At 36.7% G+C, this 23,285-nt stretch overlaps 1 pseudogene; it reads left to right on the forward strand.

The window, feature by feature from the left end:
• The first annotated feature begins 5,330 nt into the window (after positions 1-5,330).
• Positions 5,331-9,237, forward strand: LOC140533971 (L-lactate dehydrogenase A chain pseudogene; annotated as a pseudogene).
• Positions 9,238-23,285: the final 14,048 nt, after the last annotated feature.

Here is a 23,285-nt window from a genome sequence, read left to right on the forward strand (position 1 = left end):
AGAGTTAAGTGTGTCAAAGTTTGTCATCATGTAAATTTGCTGTTACTGTATACAAGGCTCTCTAAGTCTGCTCACTTCACTCAGCATCAGTTCATGTAAGTCTTTTCAGGTTTTTCTCAAGTCCACCTGCTCATCAATTCTTATAGAAAATAGTATTCTGTTAGAGTCATATACCACAGCTTGTTTAGGCATTGCCAAGTTGAAGGGCATCCCCTCAATTTCCAATTCTTGCTGCCATAAAAAGAGTTACTATATTTTTGTTCATGTACTTTTTCCCATTTTATGGTCTGTGTTACAATGTCTGAAGTAAAGGATGTAAGGGAGAAGAGAGAGATAATAGTGCTGTAGGAAATTTGAAGGGACAGAGAGCATGAAAAAGGGTATTGGTTGAAGAAGCCAGGTTTCATAGCTCTGATGCCCCCTCAGCTAAGGCAGTAGGGTACCACAGAAGGCTTTAGGGGATGGCCTGGTTAAATGCCTTAAGAAGATTACTTGATGCTTTTGTGTAGAGATGAGAAGACCAGTTAGTAATTTATTGCATATTGCAATTTATTGCATATTTATTTTTGTTTCCTTCTCCCCACCTGTCTTACAGATTTATTTGAAGAATTAGATTTAGATGACGAAGATGTCACTGATGGTATTGTCCTTTTTCCTCTTCTTTACAAATATGTGAATCAATGAATTTGAAAAAATCACACATAACATAAGATTTGTCCTGTAGTCTTCCAGTTTTTACTTTTCTGTTTTGAACACCATATTTCAATTTGTATTTTGATGCTTCTTGCCTTTTTTCTATATTGCATGAAGGCACATAAATCCAATTATGTATGTATTCTCCCAATTCAAGTTAATATGCATTAAGCAACTATTAGGTATCATATGCATTTCAAATGTTTGCTGTGGTACTGTAGAATGCAAAGATTAAAAACAAACAGTTCTTTTCTTCAAGGAATTTACTTTCCATGAAGGGGTGCAACATACAAATTTTGTCTGGAGTAGGAGCTAAGGGAGAAGGATATAGTGCTCTAGGAAAATTGAGAAGAGGGGCAGAGCATGAAAAAGGATAATGGTTAAGGAAGGAAGGTTTCAAACCTTGAATGTGCTCTCAACTGAGGTAGTAGGATACCACAGAAGGCTTTAGAGCAAGAGGAAGCCCAAGTGAAGTGCGTTAAGAAGATTACTTGATGACTGTGTAAAATGGACCCAAGAAGGCTGGAATCTGAGATGAGAAGACCTGTTAGTAATTTATTGCAACAATTCATGTAAAAGTTGATGAGTGCATGAAATGAGAGGGTGAATTTAGGAATGAAGAAACTGGAGAGGATGACAGATGTTATGGAGATAGAATCAACAGGACTTAACAACTTTTAGATATGAATGTGTCTACCTACACACACACACATATATTTTGATGAGAGAAGTGTTAAAAATACAGACTGAGAAGATGGCCTGTTTTGAACCAAGATAAGCAATATTAAAGGACTATTGACTTCAGAGATACAGGTGAGAAGAAAGGAAACGATGAATTCAGGCTTGTTCATGCTGAATTTGAAGGTCAAGGAGGACATACAGACTGAAAGGCCCAGAAGCCAGTCCTAAAATATGGACACTATTCACGTGTGGTCTGATCAAGGCAGAGTCCATCCAGACTAACATCTGCCTTGTTCTGAACATTGTATCTATTTTAATAAAAATATAAAATTGCTTTAGCCCTTATGGCTGCTATATTGATTCATACTGAGCACATAGTCCAACAGAATCCAAGAAATTAGACAAAAATTTATCCTTACTGCTTCTATCTTATGCTTTAACTAGTGTTTGTCATTTTGTCCACAAAGATGACATGAGGGAATTTGCCAAATGCTTTACTGAAATTCAGGTTAAATATAGTGAGAATAATCCTGTGATCTGTCAGGCTAGTAACCCTGTCAATATGTGAAGGTAGTCTGGTGTAACCTGTTCTGACCACATCTCAATGAAATCATCAGAGTGGAAAACAAATAATATCAAAGAAGATTATCCCTCAGGCAAGGGACTTTAGCAGCATCTGAGGCTATGTAAGGTCAAAAAGGAAGAAGACTGAAAAAAAAGGCTATCAGATTTAGTAGGTAAAATACCATGATAACCTGGGAGTAAGCACTTTCATTAGTGTTAGGCAAAAGCCAGATAAAAGGATTTGAGGAGAGAATATAAATAACTATAATAACTAGTCAGTGAAAAGGAGGAGGGATATTGCATGCCATCATTAAGTGAAGGATGGAAGAAACTTTAAAGATCCAGAAAATTAAAAATTTATTGTATATTCTGGTGTTTATCCCTTTCATACATCATTGTTCTTTATTGGTACTTTTTGATCCTAGTATAAAAACAGTCATATCATATTTGAAAATGGAACACTTAAATTCTATAAGCTGTAATCTTCAAGAAGTTAGATTATTCTTTAAAAAAGCTTTTCTTTTAGTCAAATTACAGTAGTTCTCACTTTTAAAAAATGACGCAACTATGCTTAGTAGTTTTTAAAAAAAAAATACAGTCACTGAAGGGATCCTAATTGTAAGCATTTTCTGTGGAAAAATATTTTAGCATGGTTGATAGAAGGCTAGTCTCAAAGCCAAAACGACATGGTTTCAAGTCTCATCTCTGACCTATACTGGCTAGGTGACCCTGGGCAAATTGTTTAACCTCTAAGTCCTCTAAGGAAACTCTCTAAAAGTATAAGTTGCAGAGAAGGTATCAGCCTCCATTATTCGAGGGGAGTTTCCTCACCTGAGAATTCTCTATAAATATATTGCAGGTTAAAAATCACAGGTTCAGAGTCTATTTCCTAATCCTAAGTAATTTGAAAAGTCAAATGTTCACATTATTTTTAAAAGGTTATTAGAAAAGCCTTTCCCTAAAGACCTTACTGATAAAAATATTTTGGACTACACATTGAGATAGATTTTGATGAGGGAGTAAGAGCTGATAATCCAAGAAAAAGAGGATATACTGAGAAAAAAGAAAGAGAACAGTTGTTGGGATTTTTTCTCATGTGATATATAACATAACAGATAAAATACAAGCTGCATAAGTAAACAAAATGAAGTCATAAAGCTAGGTAGTAATTTGAGTGACATCCCATGAGAAATTTGATTAATATGTCAGATGGATTTAACTGATGTGCTATTTAACTCCTCTATTTCCTGTTCAGATGTAGATGACTGGCATTCTGCCAGTACTTCTCTGAAAAATAAAAGTTACAGAAGTTCTGAGCATTTAAATTTTAATGTGAATTATCCTTTCCAATCACTGCCAGTGACCAAAATTCAGTCAGCATCCAGAGTGTCTGAAGCATTTCCTTTCAAAGAAGATGAAGCGTTTGGGGTTGGAAATCACCCTGAGACTGGGTTCACGGTTGTGATTCCAGGAGTAAAACCAGTCCCCAAGAAGCAGTGTGAACCACAGCTCCCTATAATCAAAGAACAAGATGAGGAAGGTAATGAAGAAGCATGTAGAGTTCACATTCTGAGTTTTCCATAGGTAGATTATTTACTGTTATATTCCAATCTTTATTTGTAGAGATAAGTAAATGACAACGTCATGTGATGACAAAATTCACTACAGAGTTTTCCTCCTCTCATGTAGCTTAGACTCTAGCAGGTGTCTTTTTAACAGGTATTTTTATTTTCTCCTCTAATCAGTGTAACATATTCCACAAACACTGAAAGGGAGTAGTGTAGACCTTTGTGATAAACTAGATTCTCCTGTCTAATTAACTGTGATTTGATGCTTCATTTTTTTAGTGTTTCAAATATTAAAACCATTAAGCTTAAATAGATTTACATTCACATAAAAATGCATTTCTGAATGTATTTTTCTTTTTTTCTCTCTCATTTTGGATTATTTATAGCTATCTTCCCCAAAGTTAATGTATTTGACTTTGCTTTTCCCAAATATTACGTGACATAGTTAGTTGAAGCTTCTGAGTGCTCAGGGCCTGCCCTGAGCTGTCGCCTGGAGCTTAGCTCTCCAACTGCTCCAACTGCTTTACCGGTCTTCCAACGGTTCCGGCCCCCTCCTGTGGGGGAGGGGAATGACCAAACAGTGCACTCGAGGAGCTGCTTACTGCACTTTATTGCTTACCCCAAATCCCCCGACCTTCCCGTGTTCCCCCTTATATACCCTGCCCTGGCTCCTCCCATGTTCCACCCTGGAGGCAGAGCTCAGCTCCAGAAGGGGCGTTCCCAGCACCCGAAGGCGGGTTCTCACCCCCGGGCATCTCCGGGCTCACCAGGGGGCCGTGGTCCAGAGCTCGGCCCTCTACATCTGAGTAATTGTTTCCATGAAATTATTTAGGATGGAATATAATTACACTACCAGGGATTATTTTTTTTAATATTCTTATTTGAAGCTCCATAAATTAAGATAGTTTCTCATATTCATATTTAAATGTTTAAGTTGGTTTTGTTTCATTACATTTGTTTGACCTGTGGTATGTATATAATTATCTCTTCTTAATCTTTGGAAGCTCAGTTAATCTTTTCATTTCTGTGAATTTCTCTCCTTGTAATCATACTCTGTGTACTTCTGAGGTAACTGAAAGCTTTACAGTGAATTTCCAATTAGCTGCTGGAGAATTATCCATGTACTTGCTCTCATAGTTTTTGGCTGAACTAGAGTAGCTTATAGAGTTACTTAATAATACTGATCTCATTTACTTTGACTTCCCTATGCAACATGGCATTAAGGAAGAGGACTTTTTCCTACTTCTTTTGAGACAGTCCTGGCTATTTGTTTCACAAACGAAGAGTTAAGTTTTGTTCTCTCTGTCTTTTGAGATAATCAGATTGATTTTGTCTTTTTAAAAATTGATTTTGTCCTCTCATTGCCTAAGTCATGTCTCTTTGTCTCTGAACTTAGTTCAGAATTTCAGCTGTTCAGCAATCAGTTAAATTTAGAAATCCAGTTCTCTTATTAATCACTTTTTTATTCTGGTGCTAGTTTTAGGAAACAGGATGAGCTCAGTTTCAGTTTAATGAGTTTGTTATACTAATATCTTGCCTATGATATAAGTCCATGTCGCACAATTTTTTTGGTGATAGAGACTAGACTTGCAATTTCATTGTGATGAATTACTCTCTTGAACAGTGCAGCTTAGTACCTTCTCTGAAACTAAGGTTCTCAGAGAACTGACTAGACCACTGAAAGGGTAAGTGGTTTGTTAAGAGTCACACAGGCTATATCAAAATCAGAGATGGGACTCAAGGTCAGGCCTTCCTCATTCCCAGGCCAGCTCTCCATCCAATTTCATTGGTCTCCCTCTGATCCCCTGGCTCTGAAACCTTCAGTTATTGATTCCCTGTGTCTATCAGATAAAAGGTAAAATGAAGAAAATGTGTTATAACGTTAATTAAAAAAAAAATAAAACTTAAGGATCTGCTTACTAAAGGCTGTTAACATTCAGACACTTTTACCTCTGGACAAGAGATTCCATAGGCTGATAACAATAAATCAAGACAGAAGACAAAAGAGTAGGCAACAGAAAGTCAGAAATATAGATAGTAGTATATGGCTTCATTGAAATCAGGAATAGAAAGCAAACAAAGACTCCTTTGCTTTCGTAAATTGCCAGGGAAGGTACGAGGGCCTCAATCTATCCTAGGAGTTTTTATTACTTACTATTACCCAGATACACATTTCCCCTCTCTAAATTCATTTATTCAAGAATAGATTATGCTTTTTATTTCATTCTGGGTAAATTTGACTTACTTTCCTGCAGGTTGGCATCCAGTTACATGCCATTAGGATGTTCATGTAAGGATGTTAAAATGAGGTGGCCATAGGATAAAGCACGAAATTAAAAAAAATTCCAATAGCTCAGCAAAGTAATTTACCTGGCAGCAAATGTTTGGGAGATGAAGGAGTGCTGGCTACTAAGGACCTTGACAGTCTGGCTCTAACCAGCCTTAATTCATCTGGCTCGTCATCAATTTCATTTTCAAGACAAACTGTTCTATCAGTTAGTCTGTGTATTGTCCTGCCCTGTGTTACCTCTATGAGTCCCTTCAGGCCATCTGTGGAAATCTGTCTCTTCTTTCAGAACTTTTCTGAGGTATAAACTCTAGGAAGCTTTCCTGCATTTTACTAGCCTTCCTGACAATTATTTCCCATTATATTGATTTGTTGTTCTGTTAAAAGAGACTAAAGATTATCAAGTAATGTAATTATCACTTATAAAAATTATCAAGTAATGTTGCGGAGCACATACTGCTACATATATGAAAATGTAGTCCATCCCAACGTTTACTAAAATTAGACCCAATAGCCACTGTTCTTTCTAAACTTTTCTAAAAGAGAACCATGGAATAAATGTTAAATAGAAACAAAAGGAATTATATGGTAAATATTCAGTTACCCCAAGAATCCATGAATTCGTTGGTTTCGACTCTAGCCTACATGTTCTGAAATTAAGCCCAACCTCCCCTGTCCACCTTGTCTAAGTTTTATACAGTCTTTTTCATTCATTTCTGAGGGAAATATCCCAAAAATCAAAATACAAACCCATTACCTTATTGCCAAACTTTGAATGATGCCCACACAGAATACAGACATAAAGATAAGTATTGCTCGTTTCAGCATAGGTTCTCCCTCTCTCCTAGAAATTAAACAAGTGTTCCAGTATCAATAGCAATTGGAGTGTTTTCTTGCTCAGTGACTGAAAGGAAAAAAAATGCTACTGTTAAGAGTCATGTTACACAATCTGTCTTTACCCTCTTTGCATGATAAGATGACTTATTTAGCCAAGTTGGTTGAATAAAACATTTCAATTGAAATTAGTTTTCATACTTATATTACTGATACATGTAGAGTAAATAAGAGGTAAAACAATTTGCTTGGTGCTGTTTTGGAAGTACGTGTTTCAAAACTTTTTTTAGTTGGGAACAGCAGTCTCATATCTCGCTCAGAATTTTCTCACCCTGACCAACACCCTCGATAATCCCCTCAGATGTTCCCCAAAATTGCATCTACTGTCAAGGATCAGTTAATTTTGTATGTCCTAAGGGAAGACTTGATTACCCAGATCAAGATCATTGTTTTTGGGGTTGGTGCAGTTAGCATGGCATGTGTCATTAGTATGTTAACAAAGGATGTGGCTGATGAACTTTCCCTAGTTGATGTAATAGAAGACAAAACAAAGGGAGAAATGATGGATCTCTAGCTTGGCAGCCTTTGCCTCAAAACACCAAAGATTGTTTTTGACATTGTTTCAGTTGGGTCATGTCAAGAGGAGGGAGAAAATTGCCTTACTTTGGTCCGGCATAATGTGAATATCTTTAAATTCATCATTCCCAATGTTGTTAAAAATAGCCCTAACTGCAAGCTGCTTATTTTTTCTAATCCAGTGGATATTTTGACATATGTGGCCTGGAAGCAAAGTGGCTTTCCTAAAAATCATGTTATTGGAAGTGGTTGCAATCTGGATTCTGACCTGTTGCATTACCTAATGGGGGAGAGACTTGGTGTTCATTCTTCAAGTTGTCGTGGATGGATCCTTGGTTCCTGTGTGAAGTGGTGTGAACTTGCTAGTGTGTCTCTGAAGAACCTTCCTCCTCCTTTGGGAACTGATGCTGATTTAGAGAACTGGAAAGATGTTCATGAACAGGTAGTTGAAAGTGCTTATGAGGTGATCAAACTGAAGGGCTCCACTTCCTGGGTAATTGGCTTGTTTGTGGCAGATCTGGCAGTAAGCATTATGCAGAATCTTTGGAGAGTGCCTCCAATTTCCATCATGATAAATGGCCCATATGGCATTCATGAGGATGTCTTCCTCTGTGTCCCATGTGTCTTGGGGCAGAGTGGTGTTTCAGATGAAGTGAAGGTAAACCTGAATCAGGAGGAGGAGAGCCTTTTAAAGAAGAGTATAGATACTCTTTGGGGAATCTAGAAAAGGCTGCAATTTTAAAACCTTTTAATGTCCTGCCATTAAGAAGAGATGACAGTGATTAAGAGGTTATATATAACATGCTTTTCCAATAGGTCAAATTCTTCCTCTGATTAGTGATTGAACACTAGAATTGTCAAACCTGTGAACACACTCTAGTTTCTTCTTAAGTTAGAAATGGGCAGTATTACAGTGTGTCTACTATTTATTAAACCATTTTGTTTGCACATGATGCTGGATATGACTTGTATAGTCTCAGTAGTTGGTGTCAAGGAGAACCAGCGCCTCACAGGTATATAAACTACCTGCCTTGTATGAAGGTGCTGCAGGTTCCCATAGGTCCAGAAGAAAACACTCCTGTGTATATACAAAACTCCATACATTAGTAATTCTTTATTGATGTTTGGGTTACCTTAATACTCTCCTCCATTAATACTGTATATATCACCTTTCCAGATGACCTGATTTTGTCTATACATACATATATATGTATGTATGTGTGTGTGTGTGTGTGTATATATATGTATATATCAATAGGTGTAAATTAAGATATTATTTACAAAAATTTGTATATGTACAATGATGCAATCAACTCCTCAAGTGTCATACTAATCCTAAATACTTAATAAACAGCAAATAACTGTTGAAAAAAACTACTTTCAATTTCTTAATACTTTTGTGGACTGATGTGTAGTAAACCTAATTTTATAATTTAGTATAGTAAACAATTTCTTAAGACATTTTTGGACTGACCTTTAGTAAAATAATATTTTAAAATATACAATGTTTGGGGGTTGCCCATCAATTGGGGAATGGCTGAACAATTTGTGGCATATGAATGCAATGCAATACTATGGCGCTATAAGAAATGATGAACAGGAAGACTTCAGAGAGGCCTGGAAAGATTTATATGAACTGATGCTGACTGAAAGGAGCAGAACCAGGAGAACTTTGTGCACAGCAGCAACCACAGTGTGTGAGAGTTTTTTCTGGTAGACTTGGAACTTCGTAGCAATGCAAAGACTTAAAAAAAAATTCTCAATGGTCATCTAAGGCAAAATGTCTTCCACACCCAGAGAAAGCTCTATGAAATTCAATCGCAAAATGTAGCAGATCATTTTTTTGTGTGTGCATTGATTTTGATTTGTTAGATAATTTCTCCCATTCATTTTAATTTTTCTACACAGCATGACTGTAGGGAAAGTGTATTTAATAGGAATGTATATGTAGAACCTATATAGGATTGTATGCCATCTCGGGTAGGAAGGGGGGAGGTGGAGGGAGGGAGGGAAAAATAATAATCTAAGTTGTATGGTAGTGATTGTGGAACACTGAAAATAAATAAAATTAATTTAAAATAAAAAAATATACAATGCTTTTAGAACTTCAGATTTTATTTTCTGAGATTTATTTCCCATAAGTACATAACTTTTTCCATTAACATTAAATCACATATATTCAAAGGATTTTTATGTATTAATAATGTTCAATTAGTAATTGAGATGATTAAAACAATTTTGCTGTTTCAAAAGAACTCTAAAAATTGAAAGTTGTTCTACTACAGAATGTTTCTGTGTACAACTACCAAATATGTGCTTTAGAAAACATTCTCTGTGAAATTCCAAGCTATTGATAAGGATTCACATATGTTCAGTAGAAACGTTAGCATTGACTAGGTGGAATCCAAAGTCATCAGTAGTGAGAGAATTTAATCCAATGGCCGCCGATGAACTTACTAAGCAAAATGGAAAAAGAGGGCTCCTCAGAGTGTCCGTTGGGACACACATGGCAAGCAGGTGTGACCTGGATGATGAATCAGCACAGGAGACAGAGAAGAAGTGAACAGTCAGATAAGTGGGAGCATAACCATGAGGGAAGAGACTATTTAAAGTGAAGAGACTGTCAAAAAGAAGATGGTGATCACCAGTGTCCAAGGTTGCTGTAGAAAGTTCCAAAAGATGAAAGAGGGTTGAGAAAAAGCCTTTGGATTTGACAATTAAGAGATCTTTGATGACTTTAGAGAGAGTAGTTTCAGTTGAACATTGATATCTGAAGCTACACTACAGAGAATTAAGAAAGTGAGAGGAAAAATGGAGGTACCTATTGTGGATGACCTTCTCAAGAAGTTTAGTTACAAAAATTCAGATAGATATGGGACTGGTTGGTTGATTGTTGTAATGACATCACTATGCCACAGACAAGTTTCAGTGTGTCAGACTGTGACTGATCAGACCAGTAAGAGCTGGGAACACTCTGCCACAGGTTGGGCACAAATAGTCTGTGTGAACATTTGGGGTGGATTCTCTAAATCTGCACATCCCATGTTTCCTTTGAGCTGTTTCAGTTCTGCTTAGCACATATAGTATAGCACCTTCTCTGATGTAGGTATGCCATAATGAGGCATCCTTTTCCAGTGTCACAAAATCAGTTCCAATGGTCTTAAGAGAGACCTTGAGAGTGTCTTTGGATCACTTCTTCTGATCACTGTATGAGCGCTTTGGAAAGCAAACATTTGGCATTGGAACAAAGCGGTCAGCCAATCACAGTTGCACTCTCTGAGGCAGAATTTGAATGCTTAGCTGTGGAGTTTTAAAAGGAACCTTGATGTTTGTTATCTCATCGTGCCAGATGATTTTCAGAATCTTCCTAAGACAATTCAAATGGAAACAATTCAATTTTCTAGCATGGCACTGGTATACTCTCCAGGTTTCAGAGGCATACAACAATGAGGTCAGTACGAAGGCTCTGTAGATCTTTCATTTGTTAGTCACGTTAGTAGTTCTTCTCTCTCACACTTTCCTTCAGAACCTTCTAGCACTTCGAGCTCTAGCAGTGTATTCATCAGCCTCATTTTCAGTGTGTACATCCCTGGAAAGTACACTGCCAAAGAAAGGCATTCCAAATTTCTCCATTTGTTGTAACAATGTGTTTCCACATATGGATGATGTGGTGCTGCCTAATGGAGCACCTGTGTTTTCTAGGTGACATTTGTTAGGCCAAAATTAGCCTAAGCAGGAGAGAATTGATTGATGCCTTGTTTCATCTCAGTTTCAGAGACTGCCTTGAGTATACAATCATCTACAAACAGAAAATCATGCAGCAACACTCCTTCCACTTTGGTCTTGACTCATAGCCTTTTCAACTTGAAAAATGTTCCATCAGTGCAGTAGCTGACTTTGATGTCGTATTCATGCTCATTGAAAACATTTGACACCATGGCTGAAAACATTGTGCATGGGATCAAGCATACAGACTTATTTCACGTGCTTGATGACTGGGAAAGAAGGATAACGTTGTCCATTATCCAACCTGAGCAAGCATGCCATCATGAAATTGACATACAAGGCTGATGAACTTCTCTGGGCAACCACATTTTGACATAATTTTCCATAAGCCCTCATAACTGACAGTATCAATGGCCTTGGTCATATCTATAAACATTGTGTACAGACCTCTTTTCTGCTCCTGGCTTTTCTCCTGGAGTTTTTGGGCAGCAACCACCATTTCAGCTATTCCTCTGCCCTTTCTGAAGTTACACTGGCACTCAGGTAGATGACTATCTTCCAAGTGAAAGATCAGCCTATTAAGGAGGATTCTGGCAAAATCTTGCCAGCAGTGACTAAGAGAGAGACCTCTTTGTTATCATCACAGGACAATTTGTTTCCTTTACTTTTATAGAGATAGACAATGGACCAAGGAACAGATAGCAGAAGGAGTGACTCTTCAGCTATTAGAAGAGGATACTAGCTGGCAAACATTAGGTCTTGGGCAGATGTCCCAAACTATAAATTTGTAAAGAAAGAGTAGGTACTAAGCAGTTAAAAGATGGGCTATGATCAGCCTGATTTTGCAGAGTCTAGCTAGTTCAAGGACCAACTCACCTGAAATCAGGCCTGCACTATATACAGCCAAATTTCTGGTCCTCAATTTTATCAGATTTTTTTAAAAAAATTAGCAGCAATAACATAAATTGTTTTCACTGATAGAGAAAGAAAGCACCCTACCAGATTTCAATAATGGGACCAATGCAGTTCTAATGTCCAACCAGAGGAAGGCTAAGAGACAGATTAAGGAAAATTACTTCCAAATTTTCAATAAAATCCTGTCAGACTAAAGTAGTTGATTGAAGAAGTGATTCATCATGACTGAATCGAACTGATGCCAGGGTAACAAGATGGTTCAACTTTAGAAAAACAATCAGTATAGTCACAGAAAACAAAACTATCCCAAGACACATTACCATCTCAAGAGTTATGGAAATAACCATTTTAGGCTCAACCATCATACAAAGCATGGACATGAAGAGACTAAAAAGAAATGATCAAAAGGATCTGTATCAACTAAAAGCAAACCTGGTATACGATGAAAATACTCTAGACCCTTTCTCAGTAAATGCCTGAGCACAGTAAATTTGCCTAGCTTCCCTGTAGTTATTGACATAGTTCTGAAAATACTAGTAATAGCAGTAAGAGAAGAGATTGAAATCAAAGGCATAAAAATAGTAAAACATACGATTCCTCTTTCCTTATGACATAATGATGTGCTTAGGAAATTCTAGGGAATAACAAGGATACACTTCAGACAATAACTCCAACAAATTCACAGCCTACAAAATAAATCCTTAGAAAATCAATAGGATTTCTACTTAATAAAATATTCCAAGATGGAATAATAGAAAATGAAATCTCATTCCAAATAACTCCAAAACATGTAATCTATTTGGGAATTAATCTACCCCAAAACATAGAATACTTCTATGGATTCCTTTGCAAAGTGCTCCTTAAAGAATTAAAGAGGGGCACCCAGGTGGGGTACAATGGATAGAACACTGGCTTTGTAGTTTAGAAGGACCTAAGTTCTAATTTGGTCTGACATTTACTAGCTGTGAGATCCTGGACAGGGAACTTAATCACAGTTTCCACTCCCACAAACAAACAAACAAACAAACAAAAAACCAGAATTAAAGAGCACTTTAAATCATTGGAAGAATATTCATTACTCATAGCTGGGCCATGACAAATATAGCAAAAAAACTAGACTGCTAATTAACTGTTTTAAGGATAGTTAATTGATAGTTTAAATTATTCAAGTATTCAAATTATCAAAAAGATAGCATTCAGCAGAATAATATAGAAATTAATTTTTAAAAGTGCACCATCTAGGATATCAAAGGAAATAATGAGAAAAAGGAAAGACCTAGGGGAAATAGCAGTTCTAGACCTCAAAATTATATTTTAAAGCAGCAATCATCAAAACCATCTGGTCTTGGTTAACAAAAAAAGAAAAGAAAACAGCAACAACAACAAAAAACTACAGATAAATCACTTACCAAGAGAATCAGAAACAATGCAACTCCATTATCTAGTATTCAATAAATTGGAAAACAAATTATTTTAAAAAGAAATCTTTATTTGGTAAAAATTGCTATGAAAACAGAAAGGTAATTTGGCAGGAATTAGGCTTAAAATACATCTTGTACTTTGACCTACAATACATTCTTAATTGATAAGTGACCTTAATATTACTATTAATATCAAAAGTGAAAGCAGATAATATATACCTTTCACATATATGAGTAAGAGATGTAATTCTTAATAAGTGCTAAAGGCAGTTATAGAAGATAAAACATAACTATATTTACACAAAAGAAAAAACTTCTACATCAGGAAATTTAATGTAAATGGGGTAAAAGGACAAGTTATCCAAAGGAATTAAAAAATAACAATCTTTTGCATCAAATTTCTCTGATAAGAGTTTGGTTCCCAAGTTTGTGAGTTTTACACACACACACACACACACACACACCCCTATATACACACATCTGTGTATAAATATATACGCATTCATGTATGTATATTTGTTTGCACACATGAATACACATATGCATGTTACTATATATACATATAAACATACATAAATACACATACATATGCATATGTATGCACATGTATACATATGTGTTTATACCTATGTATGTGTATAATTCAAAAAGCTATTCCTCATGATTATAAGAGATTCATAAGGATAGACTGTTTACCTTTTATATATATGAAAATATGTGTCTAAGTTTCTTATTAAAAATTGGTACTCATAACAAAGATTAGGGTAAACCTGACCTTAATATTCATTTAAAAATTAAAACCATTTAGGAATAGCTACAAAAAGTCATTCTTTTATACAAATGATGTGCATGAGGAAGAACTGATACAATGGAATTAGACGGGGCAAGAGGGCTCGTAGTTCCGGTAACCTACTTTTATTGGAAATGAGTTTTAAGAGGGGATGATACATATATATTTAGAAGAATATTAAAATCTTCTAAATTCAGATGAAATAGAATAGTAGAGGTATAGGGAGGGGAAGAGGCCAAAGGAGGGATCTTTAGAGGGGAGGGTGAGGGAATGGGTAGAATATGGTATAGAAGGGAGTTTAGATTTATGGGAATGGTAGGATAGGGGAGAAATCCTTGGAGGGAGGTAGGTAAGTAATAGGAGGGCAAGGTAGTGGGTGGAAGGAAAGTAGAGGAGGCAAGAGGTATAGGAAAAAAAGAGATATGCAGAAACATAAAAACCAAGATCAGAAGTAGAATATTTTAGGGAAAGTGTATGTCTATTTTTGTATGTACATATGTATGTGTGTATGTATATATCTAAAACTATAGAGAAATGTATCTAAATTTTTTTGTAGATTCCTTGGGGGTAGGGGTAGGAGGGAAAAGAACAAAGTAAAAAAGTTCAAGGCAAAGAAAGAAAGCCAACTCACATGAAAGCAAAGAATAGATGGACAGTTCTCAACACAAACTTGGTTTCATCTTTGAAGTAATACAAATTTGTTTTTTAAATTTGAACATATGGTTAGTACAATTTGATCTCATTTTTGTTGAAGTTGGCTTCTTGTGAATCTCTGTAGCCTGGATTGTATGAATCTTTGTCAATGTAGTGTAATTTCTTAAGATACCCTTCCCCAAGCAGATGGTTAGTGGTACAGCTTAGGAATGAGCCATAGTTAGAGAGTTGTCATATCTGTTCAGTTTCTTTTTCAGGCAGGTCCTGGGACAGAAACTTGATTCAAATCCAACCATCTTCTAAGCTTTCCATGGCAAGACTCAATTGGCCCAAACAATACTATGGCTATTAAACAATCTCTTTTGAATTCAAAGAATTTTGGAAATCACTCTACTCAGAACAATGAGATTTCATGGAGTGATTGACAATAGTTAAAGCCTTGTAAGTGATCAAAATTTGTACACTTATGTCAACAACCACATTCAAAGCTAAATCTAGTAAAATTTAAACTAACATAGAAGATCACCATATGTGTTGAACATGAATCCCTTCTTTCATAAATGTTACTCCCTTCCTCCATGTGGTGGAAGCTTCATTTCATCTTTCTTCATTTCATCTCATCAACTTCATCTACAATGATCAAGAATTTAAATGGGAACCACTAAATCATGAAAGCTCTGAAATGTCAGGCAATTCTCTAAGGTAATAGGTTTTTTGTTTTCTTTTTTTAAGAATTGTTAATTGTTCTTATGATTTGGAAGAGTGTTCCACACTTGGGGTTTCTTTCACTGATGTGGTGCTGTGTTTTTACTAAAATAGGACAAATGTCAACATTAAAGCCTTGCTTATCATAAATGAAAAGTTAATCAGATGTAATTTCCAAAGTATGGGGTCCCAATTGGGGAACACTCATAATACCCAGGAAAAAGTGAAACGCCATCAACTTAAAACTCTGTGAAAGGTGAAAGCCTGGACATGGGGACTTGTCAAAAATCATAATTTAGATACTGAATCATAAATTCAGTCACTGAATCATACTTCAGATAATGTGACAGGTAAAAGTCATAACAAGAATGCAATGACCTGTTTGTGATAGTTTTGTGATCTCTAAACAACTTTGTGTTTGGGCATTTACCCATCAACATTGCCTTAAAGCCCAAGCTCACAAAACCCTAAGTATCCATCACTGAGTAGTGATTCACTCTCTAGCTTCTCCTCCCTTTGTCTGTTTTCTACAATCACCATGGGGATTTAGGGAGTTCTTTTTGGTGACCCACTAAAATATCTGGCACCTGTCCCAGATTGGCCCTATATATAGCAAATTATGATTGATTAAACTCCTCTAATCAATCTGGAGCTCCTCGACCTCTTACTTTGGTATTAAAGCTCACCCCATGTTTATGAGGAGGTATAGAGTTCCCCAGTCAGGGGAATTCCAGACCTTACACAAAATATAAAGGAGATAGAAATAGAAAACTTTTATCATCATCATTAGGTAACCCCTAATGATTGTCAAATGAAAATATATACATAATCAGATACACTGAAGAGGCAAAAATGAATAAAGATGGAGCCCCAGCTGTCCAGTAGCTCCTAATTTCCTTGTATGTTATGATGAAGAAGTATTGTGTGGTTTTTTTTGGCTCCTCTGCTAATGTTTACATTTAACCATAATGTGTGAAATCTGCAAAAATGAAAATTGTTTGAAGAAATTTATGATTGATCACAATATTTTCCACATTTTTTGGCAATGTTTCCATTAATAAATCCCTGAAAAGGAAAAATCCAAAACTTTTGAACAGGGTTTTTTATGTTATCAGATCTGACTGTTGTCATGAGTGATTCATTTTTGGATTTTTAGACATAGAATGGGATTAAATATGCTAGAGAAAGAGGGAAGCTCAGGAAGAAAGTGGATATCCAGTCTGACAGCCTCTTTGTACTCATGATGAAAACTGAGCTTATAGAAATGAAATGATTTAAATGAATTCTCCCACAGAGTAGAAAGAGTGCCCCTGAGCCAGGAGCAGCAGGTTGGATTCCTGCTTTGACCATGAATGCTTGCTACTTGAGCACTGAGTTAATCATAAATTCCCTGACATATCAGCATCTGTCCCTATATGTTGGTGAGAAGATATTAAAATTGTTGTCATAGAAGATATTTCCTCATCTGGGAGGTTGTTATCTCAATGCAAACTCATTCCCCCTCCTATGCCCAGTTTTCTGTTTTGGTCAAACTATTACCTTTCGAAGAACGTACTGAATCAATTCAAAACTTTCTTTACATGTAAATGGAACAATATGAAATACTTATACTATTTTTAGAAAGAAAAAAAAATCATCAAACTCTTGTAAAGTTTCCAAAATGAAACTCCCAGAAGTATTATAGCCAAATACCAGAGCTCCCAGGTCTAAGAGAAAATGTTTCAAGGAACCAGAAAGAAGCAATTCAAATATTATGGAGCTAATGAGTTGCTTTCATGCCTGTACTTGACCTCAACTCCAAGGTCCCATTTCTCCCTAGCTTCAAAAACACTCTCCCTGACAGTTTTCTTTTGAGCCCAAGGACACTATGCGTAGCAATAACTCATGAGAGGACCCCAGAAAGACAAATTTCCTTTCCCCACAATGACTCATGAGCAGACCTCCATAAAACAAATTATCTTTCCCCATCGCTAGAACAAGTTGACCTCTGAAGAAATTCTCATGTAAAAACAGAACTATCTTATAACCAGAGAATTATCATATATAGATTCCGAAAGTTATCACATTCAATCCACAGATCAAGCTATTGACATCAACTCTCAAAGCTGTCTTGCTATAGACATAACAGACCAAAAATACACCCATGAAAAATACTTCCCCTGGTTGCCAGTAGTGAATTACGCCTGTGACCAATCACCTAATTAGCATACTTGCCACATAATCCACTGCTTTTCCTATATAAGTTTTAGCAACATTCCACTGTAATAATAAACCTTTGCCAACTTGACTTGAAGAATGCTTGAGTCCATGAATTCATTCCAGATGATTCTCTCTTGTACTTCCATCCTTTAAGGGGTCCCTGAAGTCCCTCTTAAACAAAAAATCTTGGTGTTAGGTCCTTGAATCTCTTAAACCACATCATTTCTGTGACACCCAAGGTAGAGCACAGTCTGTCTTAATCATTCTCAAAGTCAAGGTAACCTCCCCTAAGCTTCCTGAGCCTCCCTTCCCATTGCCCTATAGTCGAGTTTCTCTACTCAAGTACCTAGGAAGGCTTGCAGGGACGTGGAATCAAACCTATAACAGTCTCTGGCAGAATTCTCTCCTGACAGGGAAACTTTGCTTTGTAAACACATGCCAGTCCTCCTCCTCACCCCCCTTCATCCCTTTCTCCCCCTACTCCTTTTCCTACCAATTTTCTTCTTCTCTGTATGTCCACTTGAGGAGTCCTATCATTATATGTGGGTGCTCTGTACAAAGCAATATAAATTTTGATTGTTTATAAGTTTACAAGGTATCTTGGTGTTTAGGGGCTAGATTTTTGTTTTCTTTTCTACTTTTTTTTTTTATTATTGGGATAGTTCACTTTTTGACTCAAGTAGTTTTCATTTATGAATTCTTGAAATATAGCTCTGAAAAACAGCCAATGATAAAGCCCTTTGGGATTTAAATGGAGATGCTTGACTGTGTCTTTAAACCCAAATCACTCTGGCTTTTGACAGCTAACCAATTAGAGGTCCCAGCCCAAGCCACACTTGCTCATTGTTTGGGTTTTGGTGGCCTAGAGTGAGTACAAATACCAATTTTTTGAGTTCTGGTCAGAAACACTGAGTGTCTTCCCCAACCAGATTGATTCTTTTGGGAAGTGAAAATAGGCCATTTTTGCTTCAATTCCTACCTAAACTTCAATTGCTAAATAGGTTTTTCCTCAAGGAAACTGAACCCTCAGAAAGACCCTAGCTTAAAATGCCAGGGTTGCCTACTATATCTGAGCCTTTGCCAATGGTCTTGACCTCTGCCTTGCCCCTGAACGCTAATGACTCTGGAGGAGAGAGTGAGGCTGGTGACTTTGCATATCCCTGCCTCCTTAAATCCAGTTAATTTATAAATCACGACATCACCCTCCAGAAGTCATTGTTTATCTTCAGAAGGAAAGACAACAACAACAATCTCTGGATAGTGGATCCTTCATCCTGAATCCTCCCTATCATCTAACTTTTTGGATGCTGAATACAATATCATACCCAGTTTAGATTGAAGACAACAAGAAATAGATCAAAATGTTCTAGGAAAATTGGAAGAAAGAGATACTGCTACCAGTTTAGAGTTGGAGGAGGATGGTGAAAAGAATACTAGGAGCAGGTGATAGCTAAGCCCAGGCTGGACAGAAGATAAGAATTCTGACAAGTGGAGGGGTTGAAAAAGTACACTGTAGGCATGAAGGCAGTAAATAGAAGGTCAATTCAATGGGGAAAGTTAATACTAGTTAGACTGTAGAGAATATTAAGGGTAGTAATGTAAAATAAATCTGGAAATTTAGATTAGAGGCTGATTTTAGGTAGTATAAGTGTCAGAATAAGGGGTTTGTTATTTTCCCCAGGTGAAAAAAGGAAGCCACTAAATGTTTTTGTCTACCTTAAGAGGAAAGACATCTGGATTTCAAGTCAACTCCTGGCTCTGCCACTTACCACCCTGTGATCTTGGGCAGTCACTTAATCTCAGTGGGGCTCAGTTTCCTCATCATGGTTTCCAAAACATTTCACTCTCCTGATATTCCTCCTATCTGCTTCTTTTCAGCCTTCTTTGCTGCTTCATCATTCACCTTCCACCAGTTAAGCTTAGGTACATCATATCCTCATCCTGGACCCTATTTTCTTCTCATTCTACCCTTTCTTGGTGAGCTGCTCAGTTTGTATAGGTGCAAGTATCACTGTTAGGCCAAAAATTCCTGTGCTTTTTATATTCATACTCAGTCTCTCTCCTGTGTTCCCTACTGGCATCATCAAGTGATGATGCTGAACATCTTCTGTATTTTCCAAAAGCTTCTCAAATGCAACATATCTAAAGCAAAACTCATCATCTCCATTTCTAAATCTGCCCTTGCTCTAAATGTCTTTATTTCTGTTATGGATGCTACCATCTTTCCAGTAACCTAGGTCATAACATAAGAATTGTCCTTAATTCTCCCCCTCTCCATCATCTTGCCTTCTATTTTTCAAGTATTGTTAGTTTCAGCTACATGTCATCTCCCAAATTCAGCCCCTTTTCTCTATTTATATAGCCATTACCCAGACTCAGACTTTCATCACCTTTTCTGTGTACTATTGCAATGGGTACAAAGTTGGTCTCCCTGCCAGTAGTCCCTCCCCTCTCCAATCCATCTTCCATATAGTAACAGTGTAATTTTCTAAAGGTAGAATTTTGAACATGTTTTCTCATGTTGAGAGGTCATCCATGTTTCACCACCTAAAATAAAAATTCCTTAGAAACTGTTACTTATGGACAGCATAACCTGGCTCAAAGCTACCTTTCCACATTTCTTCATAGGGATCCCCTTTCCTGCGTGTTCCAAGCAAACTAAACTATTTCTGAACCAAATTTAGGGACACTTAATTTCACACAGAAAGTTGTTCTTATGACTGTAAACGGGACAGGGTATTTGAAATCAGTGTTTTCCCAAGACATATAGAATGATATGCTCACCTTGTTAATCAAAAGCTTAATGGGAAAGATGCAGATAGACAAAGATTCAGAATGATTAATCACAGAAAGTAGCAAAGGAAGGTGATGATTCACAGAAATGATGAAAACTTGGGGCACAGCTAAGTAGTAGAAACCTAGCTAGGGCAAGAGAAAGACAAAACTGAGTTTGTCCCATACGTTTTTAGGCCTCAATCTTTGACTTCAATTTTTAGGCCCCTTGAACTGAGAGGCTCCAGTATTGTATTGATAGAGGTTTGTTGCCAGAGGACATGGAGAGAGGTTGTTGGTAAGAGAACAGGAGGAGGAGTTGATTCTGTTATGGCTACTGCTGTTTGTGTCCTTCTAGGCTACTGGAAACCCCTGCCAGCATCACAGGGTTAGCTCAGACCACAAAATATCACAGGGAGAAGCAATGTCATAGATTATCTAGTACAACCTCCTCATATGAAGAAACCAGCTTCTGGAGTGTCTAAGTGACTTGCTCAATATCACACAACTAATTAATGGGCAGAGTTGGAACTTGGACCCCAGTATCTTGATTATTAGTCCAACACCCTTTCAATCATAAAGTGGTTTCTTCCAATGTGACTGTATTAGGTATTGCAGTCAAAAGGAGGCAATGAGTTACAAGGCAACAATTCATAAGATACATATTTCCTCTAGGTGTAGTTGCATCAGCATTTGACACAAGGAGATCAACCATATCATATCATGGGCTCTGTACTGGGAACACTTGACTGAATTTCTCCTCCAAAGAACTCCCTGTAGCTTTTATCACTCTATGGTCTTGTTGAAATGTAAGAGCTGAAATAATCCTTTTCATTGATTTCCATGCTTAGTTTTATGGTAAATTGTCCTTTCACATCTGTCTTTACCATATTCATTTCTTGGGATGTCTTAAAATCCTGATTAGAAAATCAAGATGCAAACACTAGAGTTTAATGTTTCAAATGAAAGGAGTGATTATAGAGGGAAGTGAACCATATAATTTAGATTCAGTCCCATTATGGAATCAGTTCATTTGAGAGAGCTCTTTCTGTTCTGATAGGGAGCAATTTTGAAAATGGTCCTGTTTCTAAAGAACATCATGTCATATTCATAATTTGTAAAATTGGCTTTGCCAGTGATGCCAATGGTGGTGGGAGCTCCAACAGTATCCCAAAGATATACCAATTAAATGAGCCAGGTGAGTTGATTACAGTTCAATCCCATTTATAATTTTCATAGCATATATATATATATATGTATGTATAAATATATATATCACTGAAGTGTCATTGTGATTTAACCAGGTGATACTGAAATTCTTAACACACATCAGCAAATTCTGGAGAAAGTTTGGAGGGTCATAAAAGTTAATGATTTCCCCAGGGAAAGGAATCATATTTAATCCCAGTCAGTCTCCAACATGTACATATTTCACTGGGACCCTCAATCCACTAGAAGATCCAAGGCCTACCCTGGTCTCAATTGCTGAAGTGAGACTTGCTGCTGTGCAGTCAGTTATCCAAATCAGTGACCAAATTTACCAGTATCAGTTTCTGTTTTCCATCCTTCCATTTCCTTGGCAAATGGTGAATGTCCAAGGTCACTTCCAATTCTTCTGTTCTCCAGGATGGCTTAAGTAGACACTTGCAGATTGACCTAGGGTGAAAATATCCCTTTTAATTGACAGCACTCTCCAAGGAAAATGGAAACTTCTTGAGAACAAAGAATGTATCTTTTCTCTTTTTTTTATTCTTTCTTCTGCCTTTTCAAGTAGATGCTGTTATCCTTTTGTTCTCTGGATTCTCAACAGATGGCAACAAAAGTGTTAGATTGCAAACCTTTTCATAAATGAGTACTAACTGACTTTTTGAAACGTAAGAATTGCTTAGTAATCATTGTCTGTTCCTCTTGTTTTTCTTGCTGTCAAAAGGGAGAACTGAAGTAAAGTCACTCACTAAGTGTGATACTTTTCAACTTATTGACCCTCTCTACAAGTCTTAAGAAACTCCTTATAGTCTTAGGGAATTCCCTGAATCTTTTAAGTGCTTAAAGTGATCTGGCAGGTCAGAGTTGAACTCTTTATCCCTGTAGATCAGAGGACCTCAAGCTTATTTGGCCTACCGTGCCCTTTTTAAAGGAAACTTAGTGCCCCTCTGGAAATGTAATTTCTTTAAACCTTGAACTTTTTTTTAAATTTGAGCAATTTCAGAAAAAAATTAAATATTAAAAAAAAGACATCTTAAATTTAATTAATTTTGCAAAGGTCTACTTTTCTTTTCTTCCGTTGAAAGTTTGATAATGCAGTATTGCAATATGTAATTGTATAGTATCATGTTGTAAACAAGTCATTACCTGCATATGTGCCTGCTAATGCATTCTGGCCTTCCTGACAATGTGAGATGCCCTCATCTGGCAACATTTGATGTTGGTGAACTTCACCACTGAGCCCTTATAAGTTAGATTTTTTTGTGTGTTTCATTGGAAAATAATACAATCACTACAACTTTCACTCTTTTTACACAACAGATGAAATATTTATGAACAGTTTTTCAAAATTTTCTTCTGTTTTTCCCTTGTGCTTCCACTGCACCCTTCTTTGTATTCAACCCCTCCAATTGCACCTGAGGTTACTATTGAGGTTGCTATTGGTCCCCCCCCCTGCTCTCAAAACTGTCTTGCTACAGACCTAACAGACCAAAAATACATCCCTGAGAAACTCTTCTCCTAGTTTCCAGTAGTGAATGACATCTGTGACCAAGGTTGTAAATTATCACCTAATTAGCATACTTGCCACATAATCCACTATTTTTCCTATATAAGCTTTAGCAACGATCTTGTTAAGTTGCAAGGTCCTTAAGGAATGCCTTAAGGCAAGGAGCTTGCAAGGAGTTTGACCAACT

Source organism: Notamacropus eugenii, chromosome 3, assembly GCF_028372415.1.
Source record: "Notamacropus eugenii isolate mMacEug1 chromosome 3, mMacEug1.pri_v2, whole genome shotgun sequence".
Lineage (NCBI taxonomy): Eukaryota > Metazoa > Chordata > Mammalia > Diprotodontia > Macropodidae > Notamacropus > Notamacropus eugenii.